This window comes from Erpetoichthys calabaricus, chromosome 10 (genome assembly GCF_900747795.2).
Source record: "Erpetoichthys calabaricus chromosome 10, fErpCal1.3, whole genome shotgun sequence".
In the NCBI taxonomy this organism is placed as follows: domain Eukaryota; kingdom Metazoa; phylum Chordata; class Cladistia; order Polypteriformes; family Polypteridae; genus Erpetoichthys; species Erpetoichthys calabaricus.
Genome location: NC_041403.2, coordinates 87,426,560 through 87,443,282, shown reverse-complemented (window position 1 = coordinate 87,443,282; position 16,723 = coordinate 87,426,560).

Here is a 16,723-nt window from a genome sequence, read left to right as displayed (position 1 = left end):
TCTTCTTCCTCCCTCCTATGTCGCTCTTCAGATAAGGCATATTTATTATATTTTGCAAGATGTGATTGTTAGATATTCTGATTGACAGGCTGTCAATATGATGAATGAATTCACTGTCCTTTTGCCCAAACAATAAAACTTGTCTTCCTTTCCCAGGCTGTAAAATAATTTAGCTAGGTATACAAGTTGGCACTGTTGCTTCATAGATGTAGGGAGCAGAAATTTCAAGCCACGACCCTGTGTAGATGTCTCACATATGCCTATGAATATTCTTTGGGTGCAGTTGTGTTTTTCCTACAACTAAAATGTAACAGAATACACTAAATGACAATTACCTACTCTTCTCTCCTGAAAGAGCCACTCTAAAAGAAGAAAACAGAATAAAATACAATAATTTCCATGAACACTACCGTATACCATCTTAGGCATCCCAATGACATCAACAAATCCACCTCAACCATTTTGTTTCATTAGTGGAGATTTATTATCAAAAAATGCCATTATACAGCTCCATGTATAACAATACTTAGCAAATATTTTGCCTGGTTAAATAAAACAGTTATTTTATTTTCAAAGCATAACATAAATAAAAAAGTAACCAATTGCTTTTAAAGCCATTGCCCACAGAACTGGAGCAAAACATTTTAGAAAGTATCAATTATTTTGTGTATGCATTCCCAATTGTCAAAAATAAATATAGCATTTAAAATAGGACAATAGATTTTAAAAAATTAGTTGGTTCAAAATTTACTAAAAATTAATTTGTGGCTCAAACATGAAAATGTGGAATTTACCAAAATTGCCAATATCTAATAAAAAACCTCCACTACCTTAAAACGAATTACAGAGCATAACAAAGGGATTCTACATTTGTCTTTATTAATATAAAGCTAATATTTTACAATCAATGTTCAATGTGTGTTTGTTTAAATTTTCATGGAGTATGCTGTACAGAATAATGGCTTTTGAAGATGATTTAGATTAATTTTCTTAGAATTTCCATCAATTATTGAAGACTTCAGTCATGGATCTTGAATGAACTGTGACAATGATACATATTTTACTCAAGAAAAAAAAATAAAGATATGAAACTAAAATTGATTTTGGTTTGACTGGCATTTATTTAACACTATATTCACACTTGACATTTTGCAAAGAAAACAAAATACTCTTTTAGCTTTTACAATTTAGCTATTAAAGTACGAATTCTTACATCATTTCTAGTTGTCATTTTAATCATTATTTTTAGATTTTGGCAAGGTTCAAGGAGATATTTTTAGTTATTTGTTTTATATACTACTGTAAAGCAAGTAATTTATGAAATCCACACTGAGAACAGAGTGTTTTGAAGACATCCAAAGTGTCATATAAAACAGGCATTCTGTCAGTTAGGGGACTGAAACATCTGGTACAGGACACTAGTATAAAATTGACCATCACAAATGAAGAGCTCAAAACCAAATAGAAAAACTGAAGACTAACAACCTAGAATCAAAACTACACTGCTCAAAAAAATTAAGGGAACACTTACACACATTGGATCTTGATAAATGAAATATTCAAGTGGAAAATCTTTACTGAGTAATACAGTGTAATTTGTTGAGAACAAAATGATATAACAACAGTCAATGGAAAACTAAAATCGGCCCACTGAGGACTGGATTCAACATCACACTGAAAATCAAAGTCAAAAATTGAAATCATAGGCTGATCCAACTTGCATGAATTTCACCAAAGCAACTCATGTGACTCAGTAGTGTGTAAGGCCTACACCTGATGAGATGGTGTCCTGGGGCATCTCCACCCAGACCTGGATCTGGGCATCAGTGAGCTCCTGGACAGTCTGTGGCATTACTTGGCAGTGTTGGATGCACTGATACATAATGTCCCAGAGATTCTCAATTGGATTCAGATCTGAGAAATGGGCAGGCCACTCAATGGCATCAATGCATTCATCAACCAGGAACTGCCTGCACACATGAGACAAGGCATTGTCCTGCACCAGGAGGATAACAGGGCCCACTGCACCAGTGTAAGATCTGATAATGGCTCTGAGGATTTCATCCCAGTACCTAACAACAGTCAGGGTACTGATGCCTAGCAAGCAGAGGTCTGTGCGACTCTCGAAGTATATGGACAGGTGGACAGGTCTGTTTAGGTCCCTGAGAATTAGAAGTGGACAGCTGTTGTCTGGAATGGAGAAGGACAGCACATTCAATTATACAAAATCTGCCACACCTAAATTAATTCAGTATCTGAATGTATACTTTTATAGCATTGTAAACCATTAGTTTCTACATATATGCTACAATGATGCAGTAGGACATGAATTTAGAGTAACAATTAGTAAATCAAAACCTCTAGGTTAATTGTCAAATAAAATTTGTGTCAATGAGAAAAAATGAATGTTTCTTTTCAGTACCTTGGATGGCAAAATAAAGAAAACTGAAATATTCCACCTGGGGCTATTTCACCATTAAGGTGAAATAGGCATTCTCCTAGGGCACAAATCATAAGAGGGGGTAAACCCAGCCGCATAGGTTAGCTACTGAACAGTCTTTTGGTGCACTAATACGCTGGGCCTAGGGCACAAAATAACTTAGCACCAGCACTGATTCCACCTGTGTTCTTAAATGCACACACTAACACACTGAAAAAAGAAATGAAGACTTATATTTATAAGCTGTTTCAATACATAGATGGATGTAATGTATTTTTAAATATTTTACAAATTATCAGTATACCTAAAAGTGGTAGATGAAATCTGAGATTTCCGAGAAATAAGTTGAAAATAAATAAATAAGTGAAAGAGAAGAGTTGTTTATTGTGGACATATTGTGTTGAATTTTGTGAATGGGTTAAAAAAACAAACAGGTTTTTAAGCAGTGTCTATCGTGAAGTTAATGAAACTGATACTAAAGAGAACTTTATTGTAAAAAGTATTACTTGTTGTTACATGTTCATCTTTTATCCTCTGGAATCACTTACGGAAACAGGTACTGAGGTGTGCAGTACATTGGTTATGGTTTTTTGGATTTTCAATCAATCTCATTCATTTTTGGCAAAACTTACAAAAATATATTTTACTACAATTATTAAATCCAACCTGACTGTGCAATAGCACCCTGCCTGCATCGGTATTCGTTCTGGAATAGGCTCTGGCCCTCCAGGATCCTGAATTGGATTAAGTAGTTTTGACATTGCTATTATATGTTGGCCATTCTTCCATTTTCTTAATGCATTTAATTCAGTTCAGGGATGCCGAGAGCTGGAATATATCTTAGAAGCTCTGGGAGGAGCTGTTCCCTGGATAAGCCACCAGTCTATAACACAGCACAATTATTCATGCACCCACATATAGTAATACAAAGTCAGTTTAAAGCATCAAATGAACCTGCATGGTTTTGGTAATGAGACTTTAAGAGGCAAAACTGGAGTTCCCAGATAAAAACTGACAAAAATATGAGAACTGCAGTCAAACCAAACCTAGTCTCCTCGAGTTGAGAGACAGCAGCTCCATCCATTGTGCTTACAATACAATACAATACAGTTTATTTTTGTATAGCCCAAAATCACACAGGAAGTGCCGCAATGGGCTTTAACAGGCCCTGCCTCTTGACAGCCCCCCAGCCTTGACTCTCTAAGAAGACAAGGAAAAACTCCCAAAAAAACCTAGTAGGGAAAAAAATGGAAGAAATCTTGGGAAAGGCAGTTCAAAGAGAGACCCTTTCCAGGTAGGTTGGGCGTGCAGTGGATGTCAAAAGAAGGGGGTCAATACAATACAATACAAGCTTAATATTCAGAACGTAAAACATTTTTTCTTATATTAAAAAAAAACAACTTTTAATGATATTAGATATAGTGTAGGATCACCTGCAATACTTTCTATCAGAGTGATTTTATGATCTTTATACTACAAGGAAGCTCAGAACATGTGTACTGTATTTTAAAAGTTAGTTCTTCTGAAGGAACTCCCCTCCTTTCACAAACCACTCACACATAAACCGGACTTCTAATTATTATTATTATCATACATCAAATAAACACTAATACCCTTTTATTCTTACAATTATCGCTTTATAAACAACTTATTATTTATATGGTGCATCAAGAATTCTATGACTAAAACATGACAACATGACATTCTCAAATGCTCATATTTCCACTCAGGGTTATGGGAAGCCCAGAGCCTATGCTTGGAGGATTGGGCACAAGGCAGGAACAGCCCTATATGGGTTGCCAGTCCATCACAGACTATTTTATGTCTAAATACAGAAACATTTATTGCTGAAATTAACATTGCATTTACTGTTCCTATATGAAGTGTTCACTCACAATGGAAAATAACAGAAAGAGACTTGTTAATGTAAAAGTCATAACAGATCTCTGCATAGGGGTCTAAATTAGTAACAAATATAAAATAGTTGATTACATTCACCTCCTTCAATATGACCACCTAAATCATGACTGGTGCAGCCAATTGGTTTTAGAAATTACATAATTAGTTAAGTGGAGATTACCTGTCTGTAACTGAGTGATTTCAATTGATTGTAGTATAAGTGCACCTTATCTGGAAGGTCCACTGTGTAGTGAATGTTGTGGAAAATGACTATGGATAAAGAAGAGTCCTGAGCCATCATTAATAATGAACTACAAAATTGATGTCCTTTATTTAAACCTATTGGTGGAGCCCCATGTGCTCTTGCTCAATGCAGCATGGCAGACTGAAGCAATCTAGCAGAATAGCTTAATTTAATCAGCTGTTTCATTTACTTATAATAAATAGGAAGCATTTCAATTACATCTGTCAGCATACAGATAAATTGTATATTCTAGTAACGCCCTTCTGCCATTAAATACCATTCATCCATCCATCCATCCATCCTCTTCCGCTTATGTGAGGTTGGGTGCGGGGGCAGCAGCTTGAGCAGAGATGCCCAGACTTCCCTCCGGAAGAATCCCGAGGCGTTCCCAGGCCAGCCAGGAGACATAGTCCCTCCAGCGTGTCCTGGGTCTTCCCCGGGGCCTCCTCCTGGTTGGACATGCCCGGAACACCTCACCAGGGAGGCGTCCAGGAGGCATCCTGATCAGATGCCCGAGCCACCTCATCTGACTCCTCTCAATGCAGAGGAGCAGCGGCTCTACTCTGACCTCCACCCGGATGACGAAGCTTCTCACCCTGTCTTTAAGGGAAAGCCCAGACACCCTGCGGAGGAAACTAATTTCAGCCGCTTGTATTCGCGATCTCGTTCTTTCGGTCACTACCCATAGCTCATGACCATAGATGAGGGTAGGAACATAGATCGACTGGTAAATTGAGAGCTTTGCCACGGCTCAGCTCCTTTTTCATCACGACAGACCGATGCAGAGCCCGCATCACTGCGAACGCCGCACCAATCCGCCTGTCGTTCTCACGCTCCATTCTTCCCTCACTCGTGATACTTGAACTCCTCCACTTGGGCCAGGATCTTGTTCCCAACACTGAGAGGGCACTCCACCCTTTTCCGGCTGAGGACCATGGTCTTGGATTTGGAGGTGCTGATTCCCATCCCAGCCGCTTCACACTCAGCTGTGAACCAATCCAGTGAGAGCTGAAGATCACGGCCTGATGAAGCAAACAGGACAACATCATCTGCAAAAAGCAGTGACCCAATCCTGAGTCCACCAAACCGGACCCCCTCAGCACCCTGGCTGCGCCTAGAAATTCTGTCCATAAAAGTTATGAACAGAATCGGTGACAAAGGGCTGCCCTGGCAGAGTCCAACTCTCACTGGAAACGGGTTCGACTTACTGCCAGCAATGCGGACCAAGCTCTGACACCGGTTGTACAGAGTCCGAACAGCCCTTATCAGGGGTTCCGGTACCCCATACTCCTGGAGCACCCCCCACAGGATTCCCCGAGGGACACGGTCGAACACCTTTTCCAAGTCCACAAAACACATGTAGACTGGTTGGGCAAACTCCCTTGCACCCTCCAGGATTCTGTTAAGGGTGTAGAGCTGGTCCACTGTTCCGCGACCAGGACAAAAATCACACAGTTCCTCCTGAATCCGAGGTTCGAATATCCGACGGACCCTCCTCTCCAGAACCCCCGAATAGACTTTTCCAGGGAGGCTGAGGAGTGTGATCCCTCTGTAGTTGGAACACACCCTCCGGTCCCCCTTCTTAAAGAGGGGAACCACCACCCTAGTCTGCCAATCCAGAGGCACTGTCCCCGATGTCCATGCGATGTTGCAGAGACGTGTCAACCAAGACAGTCCTACAACATCCAGAGCCTTGAGAAACCCCGGGCGTATCTCATCCACCCCTGGGGCCCTGCCACCAAGCAGTTTTTTGACCACCTAGGTGACTTCAGTCCCAGAGATGGGGGAGCCCACCTCCGAGTCCCCAGGCTGTGCTTCCTCATTGGAAGGCATGTTAGTGGGATTGAGGAGGTCTTCGAAGTACTCCCCCCACCGACCCATTAGTCCCGAGTCGAGGTCAGCAGAGCACCATCACCACCATATACAGTGTTGACACTGCACTGCTTCCCCCTCCTGAGACGCCGGACGGTGGACCAGAATCTCCTCGAAGCCGTCCGAAAGTCGTTCTTCATAGCCTCCCCAAACTCCTCCCATGCCCAAGTTTTTGCCTCAGCAACCACCGAAGCCGCTTTCCGCTTGGCCTGCCAGTACCTATTAGCTGCCTCCAGAGTCCCACAGGACAAAAGGGTCCGGTAGGACTCCTTCTTCAGCTTGACAGCATCCCTCACCGCCGGTGTCCACCAACGGGTTCGGGGATTGCCGCCACGACAGGCACCAACCACCTTACGGCCACAGCTCGGGTCAGCCTCGTCAACAATAGAGGCACGGAACATGGCCCATTCGGACTCAATGTCCCCCACCTCCCTCGGGATGTGGTCGAAGTTCTGCTGGAGGTGGGAGCTGAAGCTACTTCTGACAGGGGACTCTGCCAGACGTTCCCAGAAGACCCTCACAACACATTTGGGCCCCACCATCGAAGCCAACTCACCACCAGGTGGTGATCAGTTGACAGCTCCGCCCCTCTCTTCACCAGAGTGTCCAAGACATGTGGCCGCAAGTCCGACGACACGACCACAAAGTCGATCATCGAACTGAGGCCTAGGGTGTCTTGGTGCCAAGTGCACATATGAACACCCCTATGCTTGAACATGGTGTTCGTTATGGACAATCCGTGACGAGCACAGAAGTCCAATAACAAAACACCAGTCACATTCCTCCCAATCACGCCCTTCCAGGTTTCACTGTCATTGCCCACATGAGCATTGAAGTCTCCCAGCAGTACGAGGGAGTCCCCAGAAGGTATGCCCTCTAGCACCCCATCCAGGGACTCCAAAAAGAGTGGGCACTCCAAACTGCTGTTCGGTGCATATGCACAAACAACAGTTAGGACCCGTCCCCCCACCCGAAGGCGGAGAGAGGCTACCCTCTTGTCCACTGGGGTAAACCCCAATGTACAGGCTCCAAGTCAGGGGGCAATAAGTATGCCCACACCCGCTCAGCGCCTCTCACTGGGGGCAACTCCAGAGTGGTAGAGAGTCCAGCCCCTCTGAAGGAGATTGGTTCCAGAGTCCAAGCTGTGCGTCGAGGTGAGCCCGACTATATCTAGCCGGAACCTCTCGACCTCACGCACTAGTTCAGGCTCCTTCTCCTTCAGAGAGTTGACATTCCACGTCCCAAGAGCTAGCTTCTGTAGCCGAGGATCGGACCGCCAAGGTCCCCGCCTTTGGCCACCACCCAACTCACACTGCACCCGACCTCCTTGGCACCTCCCATAGGTGGTGAGCCCATGGGAAGTAAATAAATACCAAAGGTCCTAAAATAGTTAATTATTTAGTCTTAAATAAATATCTGGTTCAAAGAACTGAAACTTTGTATATGTACACTGTAATCAGAGAAAAGAATATTTAGTTAAATGTTATACATGACCTCATTTTTAATATAAATGTGCTGGTACAAATGTAAGGATGTCCTAGTTGAACAGGCAAGCAGTTTCAAGTAGTATGTCCCTTACAGTGAGTCAGTATGAAGCCAAAAGAACATTCCAAGCAACTCCCTGAATAGGTGATTAAAAAGCACAAGTTAGGGAGTGGATACAAGACAGCATCCAAGACATTGAATATTCCTTAGAGTTCAGTTAAATCAGCCATTACAAAATGGAAGGAGCATAACAAAGCTATAAATCTGCCTAAAGCAGGCCATCCACAAAATCATGTGATCATGGAAGAATAAGACCAGTGAGGGAGACCATCAAGAGAACCATCATATCTCTGATAGAGTTACCAGCTACAGTGGCTCAGATTGAAGATACTGTGCAGAGAAAAACTGTTGCCAAGGTGCTTCACCAGCCATAGCTTTACGGGAGGGTGGCAGGGAAAAAGCCACAGCTAAAAAAAGAACAGACATGACATCTTAGGCTAGAGTTGTCGCAAAGGCACATGGGAGATTCTGAAGTCAGCTGATAGAAGGTTGTATGGTTGTAGGAGAATAAATGGAGCTATTTGGTCATCAGACTAATTGAAATGTTTGAAAATTATTAAAAAAAACATACCATGGCCACCATGAAGTATGATGATGGCAACAGCATGGTGTGGGAATGCTTCGCTGCAAATTGAAGTCAATTGAATTCTGAAAAGTACACTGAAATCCACAAGGAAAGCCTAATGCATTGTGCAAGAAACCTACACCTTGGGAGAAGATTTACTTTCTATCAAGACAATGATCCCAAGCATAAAGCCAAAGCTACACAGCAATGGCTTAGAAACAACAATGTTAATGTCCTGGAATGGTCAAGCCAGAGTCCAGATCTTATCATATCAGATCATATCAAATAGAGAATTTATTCCTGTTCACTTACAATACCCATACAATCTGACAGAGCTTGAGCAGTTTAGTAAAGAAGAATGGGAAAATGGACATGTCCAGATGTGCAAAGCTGACAGAGACCTGTTTACACAGGTTCAAAGCTATAATGGTTGCCAAGGGGACATCTACTAAATAGAGGTTGATTATCCCTAATCCAAAATACCAAAAGTATTTCTGATGTCAGATATTTTTGGATTTTGGAATATTTGCATATACTTAATGAAGATCTCTTAGGGATAATAAATGATAACTGATGTACATAATACTTCATATCATCAAGCTTATATTAGAAGGTGCATTGACGTGACAAACATCCATCCATCCATTGTCCAACCCGCTGAATCCGAACACAGGGGTCTACAGGAGCCAGTCCCAGCCAACACAGGGCGCAAGGCAGGAACCAATCCCGGGCAGGGTGCCAACCCACCGCAGGACACACACCAAGCACACAATTTAGAATCGCCAATCCACCTAACCTGCATGTCTTTGGACTGTGGGAGGAAACCAACGCAGACACGGGGAGAACAAGCAAACTCCACGCAGGGAGGACCCAGGAAGTGAACCCGGGTCTCCTAACTGCGAGGCAGCAGCACTGCCACTGCGCCACCGTGCTGCCCCGTGACAAACATATTAAAACTTAAAAGTATAGACTGTATTTTACTTCCCTTTTAAGAGGGACAATGCTATTTGTATTGAAGAACTTTTTTTGTTTTTCATCACTTTATACAGGCTACCTGCTATTATTTTTCAGAGAACTGGCCAACTGATCAGAAATATCTTAGCCAACCTTCACTCCATCACGCCAGCTCTGCTGGAAGTTATTAACTGACCGATGAGTCGCTACAGTCAGTTTTCATTTGGTGTGAGTGTTCATACATAAATCATAATGTGTTTTTGCCAACATAAAAAAACTGCCAATAGAAAAAGGCAGTGTCCAGTTTTCCTAATGTAATTTTACCAATTTACAGAACTCATATTGCAAAAAGGGCACCAAGTGAGAATGACACTGCTTTTGTTAGCCATAAACAGTGACATATTCCATTAATGCACAAATCATGTTAAATTTTAACAGTGCCACACAACACTTTTGAATGCAGGTGTTATTGTGTCATTTCCATGGGAACAAGGCTCATCAACTGTGTTTCGTTGCTTAGAGGCACTCAATGTTTCATGGGAAGCCCCTCTACCCTTGTGCGCATCATCAATTCTGTGTTGTTTCCTCATGGTGCTCAATGCTTTGCAGAACCTCCCGTTCCCCACACCTGGATCATCAATTGTGTGTTGTTGTTTTGTGGTGCTCTAAGCCTATCCTGCTCTGAAAGAATATGCAGGTATGTTCTTCATGTCCACTTTTTAGTGCGTGAAATTTTCCCTTTCTGGTGTCATGTTAGCATATTTTGGAGTATTTTGGAGTTTTGGATTTTGGATTAGGGACACTCAACCTGTACTTATCTGAGTGGAGAAATAACTTACACACTTGATTTTTTGGGGTTTTATATTTGTAATTATTTTAGACAAATTTGCAGAGATTTGTTATCACTAGAACATTACCAAGTCGTTTTCAGTTGGTTAGGGCCAAAAAGTCAACCTAAACCATTGTGTTTTTATATTGTATAATAGTAAAATGTGAAAACTTGCAAGAGTGTGGATACTTTTTTATAGATACTCTATACATGACTGACATATTATAAGATGTTCTCTAAAAATGAACCTATAGAAGCACTATGACTTTCTGCTTCTGATCAACAAGATATTGATTAAAGGCTACATTTTCTTCGACAAATGGCACATGAGCTGCATTAGAGACCAATACAAATGCAAGGCATAAATTAAAATTAATACACTGTTATCATGTTTTAAATAGGGTCTAAAAATGATACCAAATTAAATACAGTGCATCACAATAAAACATTTTGCACATATAGAAAGAAGCACAAGGTACTGAGCGCATAGCAATATTCTAAGAAAAAAGCACACACATGAAATGACTTGCATGTACAAGTGAGAAGAAATAATTCAAGTAATGTAAATAGATTCAAGGAGCAGAAAGTCTAGATGATACAGCAAGTCTCCAACAGACTGATTCCAAGGCAAGAGGGACAAGGTAAGAAAGAAAAAACACTACTACTGGGTGTAAAAGAAAATTAAAAGGTCATAGCAACGACTCTTTGTAACTTGCCTGAGAGATGCAGTGTTTCAGGAACCACTGGACTGTGTTAGCTTGTGTCTGTCTACTCATAGATGATCCTCAGGTGCTGGTGTGAGGGCAACCACTGCTTTTTATACTTGGCAGTGCAGATATAAAGCTTGGAGGCAACAAAACAGTCTGGGAGCTCTGGCCCCTCTGTGGCAGCAGGGACATTCAAGTTTTCAAGTTTTCAAATTCCACGCAGTCTGTTGGCAAATGTTAGACAGCCCAGCAATTCGTTCTGTATACCGAAACCTTTAAGCACAAAAAGGCAGAAGAATTAAAGAACACACTTCAGTTTAATCAGTTAAAGATCAACGGAAACCCAAAACTCAGAGCTGGTAGGAAGTGTGGTAAAAGTGGAAGAAAACAGAAGAACAGTATGTGGTGGTGGAGAAAATGAGACATTTAAAAAGTAGACAAACATCAGCAGTGTTCCACTTGTTCAGATTAGAACACCTCATGTGCATTCAGACAAGTTATTTAGTAATTTTGAATTTGATTGTATACCATTTTGTTCTCAATACATGGCTATTTTGCATGTAAAGAGATACTTTGATATGAAACTATACTCTATAAAACTGTATAAAGGAGAATTGATGAATGTAGGTAAGTTGTTTTTAATTGAAGATCATTATGTACATTTGGCTGTCACTAATCCAGGTCATATTTCATTTTATTTCTGGTTCATTTATTTTTATAACCTGCAGATGAATATTTAACACTGTGCAGAATTTCTGAATCAACTGTTTGTACTTGTAATAACTTGCCCTCTAGTCTAAACAATAAAATGTGTATTATAGATGTGCCATAGATGACACTGGTGACTCGTTAGGTTAAGATACTTAGCTAGCTCAAATTCTACCATTTTAAACTTTAAAGAATAATATTTTAGAATTTTATTGTGGGCTGAATATGTAAACTTAACACAACCTTTAATAAGACTTAAGCTTGAGGAATCTCACAAGTTAGAAAAAAATTGGTATAAATTGTTGGTGCATTGTAGAGCATTGTAGGCAGCATTTTAAAAGACATACTTGAACACTCATTATTTGCATAATCTTTAAAAAAACAAAAGCAAAGTACAGAGACAGAAACTTTACAATGTATAGTTAAAGGATGCCTTGAAGAGTTTGTTCTATCCTATCTGTTTTAAAATCTGCAGATGCTGTGTATACAGAGTCTCTGTGAAATACATAAGAGCACCTTCTCTGTAATGACTATTTGTTATAAACATTTCTTTATATTAGAATGGAATTATATCAGATAAATGGACCCAGCTTTATATTTTTAAATATATTAGGTAGAGACAATAAATGAGAAGATGGAATGAAAATTGATTTCTTTTTGAGTGGCATTTATTAAATGCATTTCTTCAATATGCCTGGACTTTCATCTGGGCACATCTGAATGAAAGTTTTTGTTTATACAGTTTAAATGTTTGAATAGATAGAAAAGATACACTGAGTTAATATAAATTTACATTTTATTTTTATATAAAAATAATACAAAAAATGCAACAATATCAAAATGTCACTACATTATATAATGTCAGCACCAAAAATTTAGAAATCTACACTTTTGCACATCAATGACAATATTTGCAATTATGAATTATTAGTTTTGCTTTATATTTACCTATAAAGAAATGTTTTTGTTTAAGAAGAAAATAGTGAATATGCATTTTGCAGATACATACATAGAGGGGGTAGACAAAATAATGGAAACACAACATAACAGAAAATGTTTAACTCTAACGTAAGTAAATCAGAAGTACAAATGCAGCTGCAAATGGGAACCACGTTAAGTTCATAACCAATTAGAAAAATATGTCATGTATAAAAGAGGCCTAACAATAAGCATGTTCATATATACGAGTTGTCAAAGCAAAATGTAGCATCTAACACACAGTTTCACTAGATGGTACACTAGATCATCTGTCTTGGTTGTGAGCCTAAAGAATAGAGTTAACCAATAAAGATATACTTGCAAAAAAGTAGTACTTTATGAATATGAGTACTGTATATACTGTACTTCCCTCACAGTTTGCTCCTCCTCACTATACCATTCAAAACAGGAGGTCAGGGTAAACCCTAGAGGTTAGAAAAGAAACTCCAGACATCTCAAGGAGATGTGAGAAGGGGCTGTGTTCTAGGAATAAAGGGTTTTATATGTATAGCTTAAAGTATGCCCAAAAAGCAAAATTATATTAGAAAATATCTAAAATAACAAGACTAAATGAAAGGTTAGGAGGAGTGCCTTGTGTTAAAGTGGCTGAGCCATTACAATGGAAATTTAGGGATCCTGGCAACAATTTGCACAATCCTAATATGGGCAAAATGGTTCTTGTAGTTTTTTGTAGGGTTAGGGTTAGGGTTAATAAAAGCTCTTAATTTTTCATATTTGGTAGGAATACATTGTTTTATTCCATGTAAGGGTTCTATAAATGCTGTTCCTCTATTACTAAATGCAGTTACATAAATTCATTTATTTGTATGAAGATATATACACATTTCTTTGATATATATATTAACTGATTTTTATGTTAAACTTGAAGAACAGCAATGTGCTTTTCTAAACAATGTATGGTTTCATGTTTATTTTTAAATATCTGATAAAACAAAAACAGAAAACAATATATTTTTTTGGAAAAGGCTGAAATGATTTTTACAGCATTTGCTAGACATTTCATCATATAATGTATTGATATTTCATTTGTTTAATATTTTCTAAGGTGGCACCATAATTTGTTTCACACAACTATATTTATAGTTTGTTTACTTTTTAATTTTACTGGAAGGCAGTTAAATTTAGAATTTTCGATTTTTTGTGGTGTTGTACACACATGCTTAGGGTTTTATCAGTTATTATTCATAACATTAAGAGTAAAGATGACTTAAACATACTTTTTATTTAAAATACCGGAGACAATACTGGATGCAACCTGTAATTAAAAAATGACAATTACATATTGAGGTACATACATAGGTGATTAATGAGCAATGTGATGATTGTTAAGAACATATTTCTATATGTGTATATACAGTATGTGTGTGTGTATATATATATATATATATATATATATATATATATATATATATATATATATATATATATATACACAGACAGTGGATATAAATATTGTACACACCCCTGCCAAAATTGCAGATTTTGTGTAATAAAAAAATGAAACCAAGATAAATCCTGTCAGAACGTCTTCCACCTTTATTGAATAATTGCAATCTATACAAAGATGGTGAAAACAAATCAGAAACTGATCAGTGAAAAGGAAAAAAAAATCACACAAAACCTGGTTGCATTAGTGTGCACATCCTTTAATAATGAAGGATATGGCTGCATTCAGAATCAACGAATCACAATAAGTCTCATCTCAAAGTATACACCTGACATGGGTTAAAGTGGCTCTGATTGAGATCAAATGAAGTTTGGCTGTTCCTGTAGGATTGTTCTGATATCCTCTTGCTTGCAACATGGTATGATTTGTGGTTTAGCAGGATTTCATCAATTTGAAAGGTATCAGGACAGGGGTACAAAAAAAGTACCAAAGCATTAAACATCCCATGGAGTACAGTGAGGACAAGCAGCAACAAGTGGAGAAAATATGGCTGAACTGTGACACTACCAAGATCAGGATGTCCCTCCATGATTGATGAGAAGACAAGAGAAAATTGGTCACGGAGGCCACCGGGACACCTACAACAAACTTTAAAGAAACTTTAAAGGATTTCCTGGCAAGTACTGGTTTGCTCCCTACATGTGACAATCACTCATATTCTCCATATGTCTGCGTTGTGAGGTAGGGTAGCAAGATGAAAACCTTTTCTCACAAAGAAAAACATCCAAGCCCAGCTAAACCTTGCAAAAAAGTATACCCAGTCTCCCACAACCATGTGGAAAAATGTATTATGGTCTGATGACACCAATTTTGAACTATTTGGCCATAATTCCAATAGGTACGTTAGGCGTAAAAAATAAAATAACACTGCACAGAGCTGTGCATAGGAGATGCCCTTGTAATTTGACAGATCTAGAATATTTTTGCAAGGAAGAGTAGGCAAAAATTGCAAAGTCCAAATGTGCCAAACTGTCAGACTCTTACTTCAAAAAGACAGAGTTGTATTAAAATCAAAAGGTGCTTCAACTAAGTATTAATTTAGGGGATGTGCACAGCCAGGTTTTTGTATGCTTTTTTTTCTTTTCACTAAACAGTTTTTGATGTGTTTTCTCCTTCTTTGTATAGACTGCAATTTTGCAATAAAGGTGGAATAAGTTCTGACAGAATTTCTCTTGGTTTCATTTTTTTATTATACAAAACCTGTCATTTTGGCCAGGGTGTGTATACATATATATCCAGTTTACTGACAATTGGTAGAAACAAAGTAAGGAAAATTACTAGCTTCAGATTAATGGCTCGTGGTGTGTCGGCACTAATTCTAGTCACACATTCCCCAGTGTGATGCATCAAATGTTCAGCTGTAGAACACGTTTTTATCATTTTTACTACCTAATCAATCTTTTATTTTGTGTATGTTCTAAGATCTAGTAATATATCTATACAATTCAAATATATACACATACAGTATATACATATACATACATATTATCATTGTATATTATATATATGGGAGTTCTAATTAAATGTACATTTTCCAATGACAAAAACTCAAAAGTTAGATTTAGTAGCACTCTGTCAATTTGTGGAGCTTTACTGTCTGTTATTACCTTTCTAATCTTTTACTTCTTATGAGTGTAATTTTGATTTTATTTTGTTTTCTTATGTAGTGGTTTAGTTCAATAAATATCTGTTCTTGTATATGTGACTGACACAAACCAGAGTGGTCAACAAAAAAGTAATTTTTATTTTTTTAGCCTGCTGGATTACGGATATCATATGTTTCCACTGGTAGAGGCAGGGCCAGCGCCACTATTAGGACAAATTAGGTATTTGCCTTGGGTACAGATTGTAAGGGGGGCCAGCTGCACTGGTTAGCTACCAAACAGTCAGTTGGCACACTAATAAGCTTAGCCTAGGGCTCAAAATAACCTACCACCAGCACTGGGTAGAGGCTATGTACCTAAGCACTAGAGAGAATCAATGTCACAAAGAAAGCAGAGGTCATAACTGGAAAATCTTTCACATACAATTATTAATTATTAGAAGGAAACACAGAGATAATAGTTGGGGCAAACAGGGGTCAAAACCAGGATATACAAAAAAAAACAGAACATCTTTAATGAGGAGGATCTTGATGGTTCATTGACCAAGGAACAGGTCAGGGTCAGTGCCTATAAAAACCTTTGTAAAAGTACACAGTATGAGACTTAATCAACTAGCTTATCACTGGAATAAGAAGCACTTAGACAGCTAACTTGCTGTAAGACTGACTAACTGGATATATTAACTGAACTGGGATGGTCACTTATTGGTGATTTGCACAAATAAAACAAACATCAAACATTCAAAACTCACCACAGTGATGAGCAAATCAGACTAAATCAAAAGAACTACTGCCTAAAATATTCAGGCTGCTCAAATCTAGAAACACGTGGGTAGTGGCAGAAAAACTTGATGGGTTGCTAATCAACAAGAGTATACCATAAAACAAGAAATATAAAAAGGTTGCAGCCA